At 38.5% G+C, this 17,237-nt stretch overlaps 1 protein-coding gene across 1 annotated transcript in view; it reads right to left on the bottom strand.

Annotated features, from left to right (window-relative positions):
- Positions 1–17,237, bottom strand: part of KCNAB1 (potassium voltage-gated channel subfamily A regulatory beta subunit 1) — a 1,829,051-nt gene that overhangs the window by 544,600 nt on the left and 1,267,214 nt on the right. The gene's annotated exons all lie outside the window — the stretch shown is intronic.

The raw sequence follows: 17,237 nt of genomic DNA, 5'->3' as shown, positions 1-17,237 counted from the left end.
AGAGTAAATGTAGATGGGGGAGTGGAGGGGTGAGTGCAGGATTAAGAGGATTAGAAAGGCTGACAAGATACAAAATGAACTGACAGCAAGTAATGAGGATATAAATGATGTTACGCTGAAATGACTTCAGTTAATTAAGAATCCATCAGATTATTAATCAGGACTGTATAAAAAGGTAAGCGTTAGAACCATACTTGCAAGGCTTCTTCTTAATCAGTCACTAGACACAATCTAAAATGTAAACGTAACAAAGTAACACTGCTTATTTTTAAATTAAAATATGTGATTAGATAAAGTGAATATATTAAACAGGCTGTTACACAGCTGCATATGATACACACAAAATAAATGCAGTGGAAGATATTTAGAGTAAATTTCATATTAAACTTAGCAACGATTTTGCCTTTGTTACTGTGACTTACTTTTTAACTCTGTTTCTCTTTATTTTCTGTCATATTAAATGGCCAGTACTAGTCTGTTTAGCACAAAGAGCCATTGGGCCCTATGTAATTACAATGCATGGGTACCTATAAGCATCGATATAAGACCATGTTTACTGCAGCTACTGACATTACACTGACAAGCAAATTGTAAATTAAACCAGTATAGTTGCATATCTTATAAGGAGAAAAGGTAATGCATGCTTATCCTCAAGCATGCAAATATACTTTGTAAGATGGTCACTGTATGAGAACTTCCCCTTTCACTAAGCTGTAACACTGGATCTGATTATATTGGTTAAGGAAAGGAAGTGGGTCAGTTCCCCCACATGAGGTATGTGGAAGTCTTTGCCTCCCCGATACAAACAAAACATTCATATTACACCTCTAATTATTATTCAACTCATTCAAGCAGTCACAGACCTTAAACTGTGACAATGGTTAAAATGTATCGTTATTTTATGCAAGCAGAAGCGATACAAATATATTAAACAACTGTAAGAAGCAAGCACTGGAAAATGGAAGGAATATAGACATGAGAAGGGTATGGTTTTCGGGTTCCTATTATATGATCGAAGACGCAATCCTTCGAATGTGTCTTGATTGAACTTGAAAGCATGAAACAGCAAAATAGCAAAATGGCATATAAGCAATTTCTTTCCCTGGGAAAGAAGTCTCTTGGCCGCATCCATTACTTTGCCGTTTTCGTCACTGTATTGCGATCTAAGAATTGGTATATTTAAGTAGAGGGGTGTTGGTGGCACAGCGCCCCATATCGGGGGGTGGGGGGGTGAAGCCCTACACTTTATGTAAAATTTTGAAGTTTTTATTTTTATTTATTTATTTATTTTTGCAGAACAGCAATTTCTTTCCCTGGGAAATGTAATGGTTTGAAGTTGTTATTTTTATTTTTTTGTGGAACAGCGATTTTTTTTCCCTGGGAAATGTAATGTTTTGAAGTTTTTATTTTTATTATTTTTTTATTTTTTTGTGGAACAGAGATTTTTTTCCATGGGAAAAAAATTGCTGTTCTGAGTTTTCAGGATTGTAAGCTTTCGCTTACATGAGGTCGATAAATCAGCATTCGCTTTTTAAGCATTCGCTGATTTAATATAGACCCTGGTTTTCTAGGGTTGGAGAGGTTGGGGATATCACAGATGAATAGCATAAAGATGGTATTAACAATCTAAAAAAAACTAAAATGATTTAACAGACACTCAAAAGACATAAGGGTTATGAGGTCCAAGTATACAGGTGACTAAGCAAGGTGTTTGAAAGATATGGAATTGAATGTCACCTTTCAAGGATTTATAAACTGTAGGAGCAGAGGAACAAAAAGCTCTGCATAACTCATCATGTACATCACCTGGAAGGATACATGTGCTTGTACAGTTTGATATACGCAATAGAGCTTGGTGGTCTGCAGTAGATGGCTCACACTGTAACTGCTGTCTGCATGGGGGGGGAGTGGACTACTGCCAAGATCTTATTAACATGAAGGTAATAGTGCAGTGATGATCATGAAGCAGTGAGACTAATAAAAAATGAACTTTAACATGCACTCACAGATGCATTCAGCTCTTTTTTCTTAGGCCCAGTCAGTTTAGTGGGCCTAAGAAGTTCCTGCCCTACTTTGACAGACAGGAGTAGCTTGGTACTCTCATAGACAGACTGGGATGAATTGTGAGGTTTGGAAAAATATTATGGAAAAGTAGTTTTAATTGGTGACAGGCTTTTGTGAAAATCTCTTCTACTTTCTGGAGCATCTTTAACTACAGATTACAAAGGATGTAAAGTTATGTAATGCAAGCATATTTCCTAGTGTGAATAAATGCAGCTAATTTGATTTTGAGCAGCACAATTATGTCACAGTAAATAGATGCCCTGCCCAACGTCCAGTGTTCACTGGACATTTTACTTTAGATATATGCAACAGTTGTGGATTGCAATAAACCAAAGTTTGCAAACCTCAACTAAAGTGATAGTTTAAGAAGTCCATTATCCATAGGACAAAGGTATCCTACTAAATAATTATAATTATAAATCTTAGAAAAGTGTTTAACCTGGTTTTAAAACAGAAACTGTTCTTAATTCTTTCAGGTCTGCCCCCATGCCAAGCAGTGCAGCTCCCTGTTTGACTTCTAGCAAAGGTGTACGTGTGTGTGTGTGTGTGTGTGTGTGTGTGTGTGTGTGTGTGTGTGTGTGTGTGTGTGTGTGTGTGTGTGTATGCATGAATGTGTATATATGTGTGTGTGTTTGGGTGGTTGCACTATGGGTGGTAAGTGTAGAGTGTATGTGTGTGTGTGTGTGTGTGTGTGTGTGTGTGTGTGTGTGTGTGTGTGTGTGTGTGTGTGTGTGTGTGTGCGTGTGTGTGTGTGTGTGTGTGTGTGTGTGTGTGTGTATGAGCATGCATGCAGGAGGGTGAGTGATCAGTTTCATGACTGCATCTCTCACTGGGTGCTTGTTTGCTGGTAGAAGGGTGCGTGTATGTTTTTGAGCTAGGGGGTGCATTTGCATCACATGGGCACATTAGGGGCAGCTCTAGTCTGGTCAGGACTGACAGTATAGTGTTCATTTCAGAGTCTTGATAATAATGAGCTGGTAGTGAAGTGTTTTTGAAGCAGATTTACCTTGCCTCTGAAATGGAGAGTCTTACCTTTACGCTGATTGACTAATTGACTAAATTGGATCAGCCAATTAGTGCGGGTGATGAGAATCTCTGGATCCCAACTATACTGTTTATTTAATTTGCTTTCTTTGTAAAGAAGATAAATCAAATGTTATAAAATCCTTGTATCTAACTCTTATTCAGAAGTGTGAGACCTGGATCCTTGATTTCCTCATCAGCACTTCACATGAATTTGGGTTACCTCTAGGCAGGCTAAGGCAGGTCGGGTAGACCAACTGAATCTGGAGAAGACATGGGTAGCAAGCTGATGGTCAGCTCTGAGAAAAAATTACACTTAAAAAAGGCAGATTGTTAACTGCTGTCAAATCCTCCAACTGATTTTTATAGGTTCATAGGCAAGTGCTAGGCTAGATGCCCTTGCAAGCCAATTTCCCTTATGGTGCTCAAATTAAGCTATCACATTTTGTTAGAGACTGGTCTTGCCCATGTCATGGTTGATAATTATATATTAGCCCTAATGAGAACAACTGGGATCATACTATAGATAATTTGAGGGATTCATGCACGGGATAATGCATTTAGGAGCTGTATCTGTCCATTAGTAGTACAGGGATCAGTTCTGGGGTAACTGTTCTGTTTTCTAGCCATATATCCAATTTGTGTTTGAATATGGACAGGGTTGAACATTATTTTATGTAGATTGTAGTCTGTTCCACAGCAGCAGCTGTATCAGCTATGAGATATACCTGTCCCTCCAAAAAAAATTTTGTTGATGTTGCAGAAGAGGTTTAGATCCCTAGACCAAGTATTTCTGATGCCATCTGGTTTGCTGATGTGTAGTAAATCCATCAATAATGGGTTGAAGTATACCTTGTATGCGACACACAGGCCACCTGTTAGCAGTCGGTAGGATACTGAGTGGCTTTGAGTCAGTCCGTGCAGGATATGTTGTTTATCCGTTGTATCCTTTTAGTAAGGTATCACTGTGGGAATGGTTTTGCAAGGAGACTTCACCCCTGGCACCCTCCCATATCCTCGCCTCTCATATATGGTATCTCTAAGACAGCTGTACACATAGCAGAAGAATTATCTAAGATAATGTAATCTCATACTTAGTATATGGCATGCTTCAGCTGTGCATTTATTTTCCCCTACTACAGACCACCACAATCATGGCTGTTAGACTTTCCTCAGTCTATCATCTGTACCTGTTTTTTTCTGTTAATTTAAAGCTTGTGAGTAATGCCTTCTGCAAAGCTACTGAATCCATGGGCAAAATGCAGCTAGATATGCCTGTAATTCTTCTGCTCACAGAAGTGTCTCTTAAGATTAACATTAAGACAGATTTGTGGAAGTGGCTTTGTGGCACAGAGGGTAAAGTCCTGAGTACATCTCAGGTGACTTGAGTTCATATGCCAGCAAGGGTACCTGTCGTAGGTAACCAGGGAAGCTGTGCATGAGCTGATGCTGCCTGCTCACCCATCCTGGGGGGAGTGTGATAACTCTGGCTCACCATTGTAAGTGTACCCCATGAACTGTGGCCTATCAACCCCACACTGCCATTTACTGCCTTGTGCAGTCACACTGGGAGCCTAGGAAAATGTTTGAAAAATAGCAATAGTGGAACTCAGAAGGGCTACCACAGTGAGGGGGTGCAATATGAAGGGATAGGGTAGGCATCAATGCAAAACCAGCAAGGATGGCCTGCTCTCTATTACTCTATTATCACTGTGACCAGATAAGCTCATGGCAGATTCTTAGGCAGATATGAACAGGCCATTGGAGTCTTACCTGCAAGGGAATCCTCAGCTCCTGAGATCTCAAATCAAACAGGCTGACTGAGCACTGATATAGGCGCTATTGGGCTCTGTCCTGTGAGGGGTAAAAATAAAGGCAAATTTGTGGAGAAATTTCTGTTAGATGCTGGAGGAAAACTAGTGTTCCAGGGAAACTTGGCCAAAACATCACTTTATTAAACTGTACAAGCTTTAATATATAATTCTGTAGGCATAGGATATTGAGAAGCTATTACCTAAAGTAACTATCAGTGAAGTTCTAGAAATGTAACAATAAGGACATCACTTATGAAAGGAAAACTACCATCAAACATTATCTAGACTTGAAACATTTTGCTAAACTGAGACAGAAGATATAGACTTTCATGTAACATTTTGAAGTCATTCAACGTATCTCAGAATCTAATTGAAAAGGAACTTTACTACAGGATGCAGGTAGGAAATGGCTAGAAAGACATCTCCAAATTTTAAACTTACTTTGGGATGAGTAGCAGCATTTGATTAAATCTGTGCATTTCAGCTGAATGTATCTGAGTGCATTCTGTCATGACACTTCTTGCATTCTTCCTAATAGGCAGTTCTGGATCCATTTCAGTATTATTTTGCAGCAATACTGATCTTTCAGTTGTTGATCCATCAGTTTGTGTTTTACAAGATCAAAAGTTTTGATTAATCAAGGAAGATAGCTACTGTATGAATCACTTTCACTGAATTTGGCTGAATAAATACCGTATTCACTTCTGAAATGTAGGTTGTGAACTGTTGACATATCTCTCAGCCTGTTAGCACAAGAAGTCTGGACAAAGCCTAAAATAATGGGGGAAAAATACCTAAAATAGAAACATATTTTAAATATTCCTCATAAACTTAGAAAGTTGCTAGAATAACAGGATTTGTGTTTGTTGAAGGATGTGAAGTCTGAAACTCAAATGTATATCATTATTTAGTGACTTCAGTCCTCAGTGATCTTCCAGAAAATGCAAATTTTATGAGGAACAGACCAAAATATGAGGCAAAAATCTGGGCATTCTGCAAAAATGTGAACAGTTGCGAGATAGGACTGTTGGTGAAAGTTTTCTCTAGTATCTTAGTACACAAACAGTACGAGTAGTCTTCAGGTTCCTCTACATTACAGTCCAGCTTCTGCATATCCCTTATTTAATGTACTTATCTACTAGCATTAGTTGCAGTGATTTAATAAAGGGTACAGTTTGTTATGAGATACTGAGACACAGCTTTTAATTTTTCAGGCAGGTGTGTCACTGGTTCCAACCTGAAGCTCCTAACTTGCTTCTATAAAGTTATAGAGTTTGTTCCTTGTAAGAGTTCATTTGGAAAGTTTTGCTTAGTTTGGCTTTAACTGTGGAAGTCATCCTTTGAACGTATTTGCTTTTGTCTCATAATAGTATAGCCATATTGGGTCATCCACATGCTTCAAAAAAAAAAAAAAAAAAAAAAAAAAAAAAGGAAGGATTTTAGTGTTGTTTTATTTGTTTTATTGAAGGTTAATATAGTAATCTTTCTTTGCCCAGCCAGAGCATAGTACAGACTTGTGCTTTTCTTATCTCCAGATGCTTTGTATGTTGTACAATCTTAAAAACTCTGAAGATGAGTTGATGTTGGAAAGAGAAAGTTTATGTATGCAGATGATGCCCTGTTAAGAGGAGTTGCTATGACTTATTAGTGTCTGTAATATAATGCAATCTACATTCTCCACTCTATGCAGTGACTACATTCAAAAACACTGCTGATTAACTCCACCAAAACAGACGTCATGATATCCTCAACTGCTCAAAAATTCCTCTACTTCATATTTTAACAAAAAGCGACACTAAAGGAAACATTAACCCTAAATAATGTCCTAAAGCAGACATAGTTAGGCATAAGAACTGAGAAAATCCTCATTTTCAATATTCACACTGACAATATCACAACCAAAGTCTTCAGTCAACTAAACTTGTGTTACTGCATCCCTCCCAAGATCTATCCCTAAAGCAGCAATAGCCAAAAACAGACAGAAGTATTAAAAAACACTCAAAACATTAAAAAAAAGGTTTTAATCAGCATCTAATGAATGAAGCCAAATGCACTTCTTTTCTTGACACTGGTTAATTATTGTAATATAACACTTGTAACTATGTTTGCAGGAATGACCCCATTTATTCTCATATTGTAAATATTTTTTAAAAGAGAATTGAATGTGTAAATATTATAAATATTACTAATGCTACATCTGTATAGCCCTTTTAAAATTGTCCATTACCAGTTTTACACAATGTTATGCTGGCATATTATGCTTATTCAGAATAGCACTTGTAACTATGTTTGCAGGAATGACCCCATTTATTCTCATATTGTAAATATTTTTTAAAAGAGAATTGAATGTGTAAATATTGTAAATATTACTAATGCTACATCTGTATAGCCCTTTTAAAATTGTCCATTACCAGTTTTACACAATGTTATGCTGGCATATTATGCTTATTCAGAATAGCACTTGTAACTATGTTTGCAGGAATGACCCCATTTATTCTCATATTGTAAATATTTTTAAAAGAGAATTGAATGTGTAAATATTGTAAATATTACTAATGCTACATCTGTATAGCCCTTTTAAAATTGTCCATTACCAGTTTTACACAATGTTATGCTGGCATATTATGCTTATTCAGAATAGCACTTGTAACTATGTTTGCAGGAATGACCCCATTTATTCTCATATTGTAAATATTTTTTAAAAGAGAATTGAATGTGTAAATATTGTAAATATTACTAATGCTACATCTGTATAGCCCTTTTAAAATTGTCCATTACCAGTTTTACACAATGTCATGCTGGCATATTATGCTTATTCACCTCCTGTAACTAACACTGTACATGGCTGAAAAGGGTCAGTAGAACAGTTCACTTCCCAGTAATCAAGTTGTAAATAAGTAAATCAGATAATAAAGACAAGGCCAGTACCTTGAGAATACCACTGATACCACCTATGATTAAATGTTGGATACTTCTTACAGACTTTTTTCTTGAAGAAGCTGAGAGGCTACATTAGTTCAATATGACATATTTTAGTAGATGGTTACTCAAGTGACTAGCCAGGGTGCCTGATACGAACTACAAATCCTTTCTAGAATTTTGTCCACTTTTGTCATTTCATGTACAGTATAGGATTAGTGGAGTAGAGGCCACTTAAAGGCAGTCATTAATAACTCCAGTGTTACTGTACTGTTGAGAAGGAATACTAAAGATGTCCAGCTCTGATATATGCTTGTCAAACCATCTTAATGTAGTGGGTACCAGCATTACTGTTTTGTGTGACTTTATAAGCACACATCCCAGATTTAAATGTTTATTTATTCCTTCTTGAACAAATACTACCATTGTTTCCCTTCCAAGTGCACTGGTGGTTACAATCTCATTCATTTTAATTTAAAGGAATCTGGAATGAGAGTGTTAACACTCTCTGCTCTGTGCTATATACAACCTTTTCTTAGAGTTTGTATACCTAAGGATGCAGAATTCTACGTCCTTATATAAAAGGCTTGAGCCATGATCCAGACATAGCATGCATATGCAGTGTAGTAGATGCTAGCCAGGCTTGACAGACAGTTGCTTCTGATATTTAGGTACACTATTTCTATTTATTTCAGTTGGACACTGAATAATGATGAGTAATAATTATGTTACTTTGACCAAGAGCATTTTCAGTGCCCGCTAAACCTAATACATTTAAATGCTACACGTGAAATATTTTCCTTAAAAGTCTTTTGGACAAAGAAAGATTAGAGAAGCAGTGCTCCAACAATTCCTTATGGCTGTGTGTGAGCTGCTGTGTGAATACTAATGTGTTTTTGGATTCAGAGTGTATATTCACTTTGATAAATTTGCTTTTGTGGTCTTTTGTTGCTTATAAGTGGCAATGGGTTCTGCATGAAACTAATGAATCTACTCATTTGTAGTGATAACTGTAACTAGACCAGCAGCTTCAGTTTATTAACAACATTTTATATTCATTAGAATAAAGAGACATAGTTTCCATTTGAGCATCGCTAAATATTAACCCAGAAATAGCCAGGGAATTGTTATGTCTAGGCTTGTATAGGCCCTAGGGGCCGATAGCCTAGTATCAACCTATGAACCTATGAACTACACTTAATTGTGAAGACTTAACAGCCCCAAGTCACAAAGTACATCATACTGGGGTAGTTATGGTTCTGCTTGTTACAACAGTGCTGACGGCTGCATTCTGCTGCAGCACTACAATAGCATTGCCAGCTTCATATTACTGTTGCTGCTGTACATCAGCGGTAACATCTCCATGCTGCTGCAGTATAACAATATTGGCATCTCCACGATGCTGTTGCTGTACATCAGCAGTAACAATTCTATGTTGCTGCAGTATAGTAGCATTGGCATCTCCATGCTGCTGCTGCTGTTGTACATCAGCATTATTAGCAATAACAGCTCCATGCTGTTGCACTATAATATCAATGGCAGCTCCATGCTGCTGCAGTATAATAGCACTGACAACCTCCATGTTGCTACTGCTGTACATCAGCAGTAACAACTTTATGCTGCAGTAGTATAATCGCATTGACAACCTCCATGTTGCTGCTGCTGTACATCAGCCATTACAACTCCATGCTGCTGTAGTATAACAGCATTGACAGTTCCATGCTGCTGGTGCTCCTGTAGTACTTCATCAGTATTAGCAGTAACAGTGCCATGCTACTGCAGTATAATAGCACCGGCAGCTTCATTCTGGTTTAAAGCAGCAGAAAGCACCCCTGTGCTACCAGGCTATAACTCATTCTACACCTTTCAGCCCCAGAACATGGACCGAAGCTCCAAAGGCGATGGTGTCTCCATATTCATAAAGGATATGCACACCAACAGACTAGTAACCCAGCATAACGCATCTGAGATACTCCAGTTACAACTAACACTGGGTAAGATGGTGATTCAGGTTGTAGCCTGCTATAGGTCCCCAACCATATCCGAAAACTCTCAGTCCACACTCCTAAGCACCCTGGAAACTATTAAGATCCAACCCAACATTCTCATACTAGGTGACTTCAACGACCCCTCCATTAACTGAGAAAACTTCTCATGCACCAATGCACTGGCCCAACGCTTCCTGGAATTCATCAATTCCAATACCCTGTACCAGCTCATTCTTACCCCAACTAGAGGAAGCAACATCCTTGACCTGGTTATTACTAACATGGGCAACCATTGCCCTACACCAATAGTCAATTCCTCACTGGTTAGATCTGACCACAAACGAATCACCATGGAAATCCACATCTCACCATACCCCCTGCAAAGGTATCAGCCATGAAAAAAATCTCCAAAGCTGACTTTGGACTCCTAAAAATAGAGGTGGCCAAGGAAATAGATGCATGACTGCCGAATCATACACCAATGCACTGTACAAACACGTACATAAATGCATGGGACTAGCCATACCCAACAGAACCAAGATGCTCTCCTCCAAAAAAAAGGAAGCCAATCTGGTGATCCCCTGCCCTTAATAAACTTTACAACAGAAGGAAGAAACTGTTGCAGAAAAAGGTGAAGTCCCAAGACTGGAAAAATTTCCTTATTATCCTCAATAAAAAGTTGAGATCCATCATCAAAACCTGCAAAGCCAGCTATATAGGCAGAATTGCAGCAGACAATAAAAACAACCACAAAGCCTTCTATAGTTATATCAAGAATCTCCATGGCAATACCCAGATTTGTTCTGAGTTACTGCACGATGGTAGCTCCTATAGTGAGCCAACAGATATTGCCAACATACTGGCTGACAGATTCAGTGCCAACTTTACCCCTCTATCCCACCCTAAAGGACCAATCTCAATAACAGAAGAATACCAGGTACCCAGCATTACTGTAGCACAGGTTAAAGCTGCATTGTCCAAGGCCAAGAATACAGCTTCCTTGTGACCTGATAATATCCCTGGTTATATTCTACATGAATTACAAAGTGAACTGTCACCACATCTGTATGCCCTGTTCACTCACAGCCTCACCTCAGGCTTTGTCCCTGCCAAATGGCACACTGCTACAGTCATCCCTCTCCGTAAAGGAGGAGCAACTACAGACCTTGGAAATTATTGCCCCATTAGCCTGATGAGTCTGATACGTAAGGCTATGGAGTACATCATCATGGACCTAATTAACATGGATATAGAGAATCTCCAAACTCTAGATCCCATGCAATTTGGTTTTGTGAAAGGTAGATCATGCCTGCTCAACCTGGTTGACTTATTTGAGTCAGTCACCAGAGCTGTGGATGAGGGTAAGGCAGTTCATACAGCCTATCTCGATCTGGCCAAGGCTTTTGATACCATTCCTCACTCAGGAATTATTGATACACTCACCAAACTAGGCATCAACCCCTATATCATTAGGTGGGTTGCAAATTGGCTCAAAGATAGAACCCACAGTGTGAAAGTAGTGGACTCCAAGTCCGACTGATGACCAGTCATAAGTGGAGTCCCACAGAGATCGGTCCTGGGTCCTGTCCTATTTTACACCTACTTCTCAGAAGTCCAGACCAACACAGAGGGATTCTGGCTGACCAAGTTTGCAGATGACTGCAAGCTGGAAGACATTATAAACTCCCCAAGTGATGCAGACATCCTACAGAAAGGCCTCACTGAGACCAATGACTGGTGTCAAAACCATGGCCTTAAGTTTAATGCCAAAATATGCATTATCATCCCCTTTGGGAAAAACTCAGTTCGCACTAATTACCACATCAATGGGAGCCCACTGACACTGAAGGTGTTATAAGAGATCTGGGGACACAGGTTGACAGCAACCTCTCCTTCAACCACCCCATTGCCACTGTGGTCAGAAAGTCCTTCTATGTGGCACATCTCATTACCAAGGGTTTTGCATCCAGGAAGAAAGAAGTCATCATTTCTGTCTACTCTTCCCTCACTAGACCAGTCATCGAGTATAATGCCCCATTTGGTATGTACCCGACTAGACACCTGCAACAGCTGGAGAGGCTACAAAAGTACCTCATGAAGAGGATCCTAGGCCTTAAACACATGTCCTACATGTGCAGACTCAAAAAACTCCAGCTATTCTCTGTTTCATATCGTTTGCTAATAGGTGCTCTCTGCTTGACTTACAAAGCCATGTTTGACCCAGCTCTGTTAGAAATGCTATATCTAAATAAATCCCAGTCCCTCTGCTCCACACACTCCAGTGACCTCAGCCTCATTACCACAATCAACAGAACATGCTGGAGGGACAGGTTCATAACCCAGAGACTGCCCATGCTATGGAATAGACCTCCCATACATGTCAAACAGAGCAACTCACTGGTCCTTTTCAAGAGAAATCTTGATGAGTGTGAGATGAGAAATAGAAAATTCACCCCAGGGATCACTCCAGTGGCTCTACTTGATCGAGGCACTGGGAGCTAATGTCAGGTGGCACAATGCCAGGGCACTTCTATGGGTTAGGCTTGTAAAGGCTTCAGGGCCATTAGCCTAGTGCACACCTATGAACCTATGAATGAATAAGAATCATTTAAACCCAGATAACAAGTAAAGTTAAATTCAGAAATCCATTTTATTCCCAACCTTCTGTAGGATTTCTTATATCTGCACCTCTAATGACTAATTTAACTTGTTCCCATACCCTGAAAAAAACTTGCTAAGTACAACATTTTATAATATGTCTTGTTAAGGCATTAATTTTATTATTTTTTTTAATATCATACATAACTGAACATTAATTGTTCCTAGTTCAGGAAAATATGTGCCACCTTTTCTACTTTCATCCACAGCATCTATACACAGACAGATGGATGGTAGGGGCATTTGCATTAGGAAATAACATCCATAACTGGCAGTTGAGATCCATACTCATGTTACAGTCATAAATATTCCCTTGCACATGTGTGTTCTCACACACACACACACACACACACACACACACACACACACACACACACACACACACACACACACACACACACACACACACACACACACACACACATTCTATGATAGGGGTCAATAGATGTTTGTGCTAATGAAATGTGTCTGCCTCCACTCCAGAAGTACATTGCGAGCCTGAGGTAGGCATGCATGCTTGATATTGTATGCCTATTCACCAACTAGTACTATGAAGTGATCTCATGATATCCATCTTTAAAGTGATTTTTCAGAGATTCACAGTCATGTCTGCCAGTTTAAGAACACCATTACATCTCCTGCTGAGTCAGCATGAGACATGCCCTACCTTTAAGGTGTGACTTAGGGGACAAGAGTGAAAGGAAAGTTTAGGTTGTGCAGGAAGCATGCACATTTTAGACATTACTGACTGCCCACATCATATCACAAATGCAAAGTACAGTGTGATGCCATTTATGCAGGCCCCAACTTTACTTTATATTTATGATGTGTAGGGGTTATGGGATGCCTTGATGTGCACACTGCTTTGCCTGCTCATGAGTGCCTCATCAGTGTAGACGGTTGGCTGTTTTCTGGTGTATTATGTACTCACTAACTCCATGAATGCTCAGCTGTCTTTAGTCTGTGGCACAACATTAATGGACTGTTTATTAATCACACTCCTTTAGGTATTAGATACCATCACAGAGCTGCTGTGCTTAACAAAACTACAGTATACCATGATTATGAACCCTCCCTTCTATTAGCATATGATATTACGACAGCAGTTTTCTGCGGCAGAACCAAAAGGCAGCACTCAACAGTAACATGCAATGGAAAAGCAGGTGTCTTAATTAAACTTGCATGCACAGTAACACTCAGGAATGGATGCATTGCAGAGTAATGACACAATTACCAGACACAACTGATACAATATAAAATGCAAAAAAAAAAAAAAAAAAAAAAAACACTCTCCATCTATTTTTTAAACTTGCTGCCTTGACAAGGGCCATATGGATAACAAGCTAAATAGTCTGGAGATATTCCCATACAATCTGAGATTTGTAATCCTTGCACACACTAGGCATGCCCAAGTTCTCCTCCTGGTGGGTTGTGCCTGGTATGCCTCCAACAGGATACCTCCAGAGACATCCTGATAACATAGTGAGACTATCAGACCACCTTATGTGATTCCTGTCACTATTTAGGAGCATTGACTGTGCTGTAATATCCTACTGGATCAACTTACTCCTCACAGTTTTACAGAAAATGAGCTTAACCACCCTGGGAAGGAACCTAATTTTTCTGCCAGTTGTTTCCATAATCGCATCCTTTAACAATCCTTACCCAATGTACATAGATAAAGATAGAGACTAAGCTGCTAATTGAGGAATTTGTCTTATGACTCAATTGTCACTTCACCATCGCAGTCCTGTACAGTGCCTACAGCACTGCTGTCACTGCATACATCTACTCATCAATTTCTCAATTCCAGTCACCTTCACTTATTAAAAAAAAAAAAATAAAAGAATGCAAGATAATAAACTCCTACATCTGAGCTATCAATTCCCTTCTTAATTGCAGAGCAATCCAAATTTGTTTTGCATGAAAGCCATTAATTCTAATTGTTCTGCCCAACCACTTCAAATGAATAGTTAATCACTTCAGTTGATGCCAGAGCTAACAGGCTAAGAACATAACATGACTTGCAAACAGTGAATATGTAACCCTCATACCTCTGCCAAAATTTTATTTTGTCTTGATATTCTGTTCATGAAAAGAACAGCAGAGGGAGATACCTCTAGCCTTGGTGTAGTTTTCCAGGTCTGTGCAGCAACTGTTTCCCAAAGAGGTAAGAAAAGACTGACTCTGGGGGGCTTTGTCTACAATCACGTAAACTTCACTAACGGAAAGTCATACTGGTGCTTTAGATGTAATCTGATGACTAATATAAAGAGTGAGTGTTGACCACCTACTGCAAAGAAGGAGAGCATTTATTGAATACTCTTCCTTACTTTTTGACTTGGGAACAGAAGAGCTAATAGCCGTTGGAGGGATCCATACAATTAAGTAATGACCTGCACATTCCAGAGACAAGTCATGCCAGCTAATATAAAATGAACAAACAGTTTCCTCCAAGATGCTGTGTAGAAAGTCTTACAGAGGTAACTCAATCAGAAAAATGGTGTAAGGTGTTCAGTGACAAAGAGAGCAGAGAAGCCTTGCTGTCATAAGGGACTATAATCCTCTCCCCAAAAGCTCAATAAATTGACCACATTTGTTATAAAAACCCAAATACCCTCACATAAAACAAGAATGGCACTTTAAAAGAAGGAGAAATGCAGGCACGTCTATTTATTTATTTATTTTTGCAAAAACTAAGTGCTTACCTTGGTGACTATGGAGGTGATTATATCAAAAACCAGGATGTAAAGTAATGCAGTCCCCTCCAATTCCACATGGAGGATGAGCGGGTCTGCTTTACACATTGAACACTAATTTCTCCAATTGACATGGTATATGTCCAAAAAAATAGATATCAAGAAATTCACTTCAACATGGGAGGTAAACAAAAGCTCAGAATGTTAGTCTTAACATTCATTCTGGGAACACACAACTACTTATTTATGATCAGAGAAACATGATCATTATTCTTTGTACCACATGGAGTTAAATGTTTTACAACTTTAAAAAAGATGTAACATACTTGAAGCTGCCTCGAAGACAGCAACCACAAGCAGAGTGTATGTCTGGTCCACTATCTGTGTTAAAAACTGTAATACATTTCACACTGAAACATATGAAAAAGACGTGTGGTAGCCTGAAACTTGCTACAGCTTTTAAGGCTGTTTCAGCTTCCTAGCATAGTTTTGTGGTGGCTCCTGTTAATACTCTAACACAAGATTAGAGTATAACAATACTGAAAGTAACAAAAGTCACAAAGATTTTTTTAAAGATGTTTAGAAAAGTTATTTCCTGATTTTATAATAAAATTGCTGCCCTCCATTTGGTTCAATAACATTTTAGTGTAAGCAATGTTTTCTTCATTAAAGTTACTTTTATTTTAAATCACTATTTTATAACAAAAGCATATTCACAATTAAAAACCATTAAGTTGTCTTTTTTGCTAATGACAGTCTTGTTGAACCCACTTGGAGAGAATTAAATTGCACAGCTTGCACGTAAACAATAAGGGATCTAAACATTTTCCTTAAACATAAGTGACTGGATTAGAGATATTTTTGAAAAGTGTTTTAAAAATATAAATTTCCTGTTTCAAATTCATCTTACAGTGGAATAATGAATATACTTACATTTGGCCAAACTAAAGTATTTCCCCTTTTTCTTGAGTGGTAGTTAGTAGCAGTTTGATAATCTGAGACTCATTAGTGCAAGTCTCAGTTTAGAGAGACTGAATTATCAAAAACATAGACTTATATATACTAAGTCTGCTGTTTCTCAGAATATTCCTTTTCCAAGGTATGGAAAGCTTGAAGTTGATGTACATTTGGTGAGGGATGGTAGCTTGGGCTTGCCTCCTTCAAAAAAAAAAAAATAATAATAATAATAAAAAAAAAAAAACTGCTTTAAAGAAGAACAGCGATGTCTGACATTCATTGTTCTCCAGTATTTAGGCCTTTTTTTGTAATTACAGGGCTCACATTCACAAGTCTTGGAATTGCAATATGGAACCATGGTAGTCATTGTTTAATTTAATAGTGGTTGTGGGAGATTTGGTCTACCAGATGGAAGTGCGAAAGGAGTAACACTTTGTACAATTCTGTATTTGTTTTTTAACTCAAATAATTTTTATTTTTATGTTAACACATTATGAGATAAAACATTTTTATAATATAAACTGATAATCAGAATTGCAGAGCTTTAAGTATATACAATATGTACATTGACTTAGAGTATATAAAAAGAAAAGAAAAAATGAAAACAGTAGATAATACATTTCTAAGTAAACACCCAGGCCAGGCAACCACCCCCACTCCAACAACTTGCAAACAACAGTGCCCTGTAAACATTGCTAACACATTCAATAGTTTCTTCACAGAAACTATACAATCCCTGGCCACACAATTCAAACAAACAACCAGCCCACTCCACTACCCATGCCAGCAGAATACTACAACTACATCAGATCATCTATTTACCTTCGATCCAGTACCCATATCCTTTATAACATCTCTTCTTAAAAAACTAAAACCCACTAAGCTAGCAGCTGACCTTCTCCCAGCTGAGTTTCTGCAAAAAGCAGCTGAGGCCATTTCCTATCCCGTCTCCATAATCATAAACCATACCTTGTCAGAAGCCTTCATCCCTCCATATGGAAAATGTCCCACATTATTCCTCTCCATAAAGGTGGTAGCTCACTAGAGCTAACCAACTACAGACCTATAGCTATACTCTCACCCCTGGCCAAAATTATGGAAAAGTGTGTCCACAA

Source organism: Protopterus annectens, chromosome 4.part1 (genome assembly GCF_019279795.1).
Source record: "Protopterus annectens isolate FY-2018-M chromosome 4.part1, PAN1.0, whole genome shotgun sequence".
Taxonomy (NCBI): domain Eukaryota; kingdom Metazoa; phylum Chordata; order Ceratodontiformes; family Protopteridae; genus Protopterus; species Protopterus annectens.
This window is presented reverse-complemented; position numbering and strand designations above follow the sequence as displayed.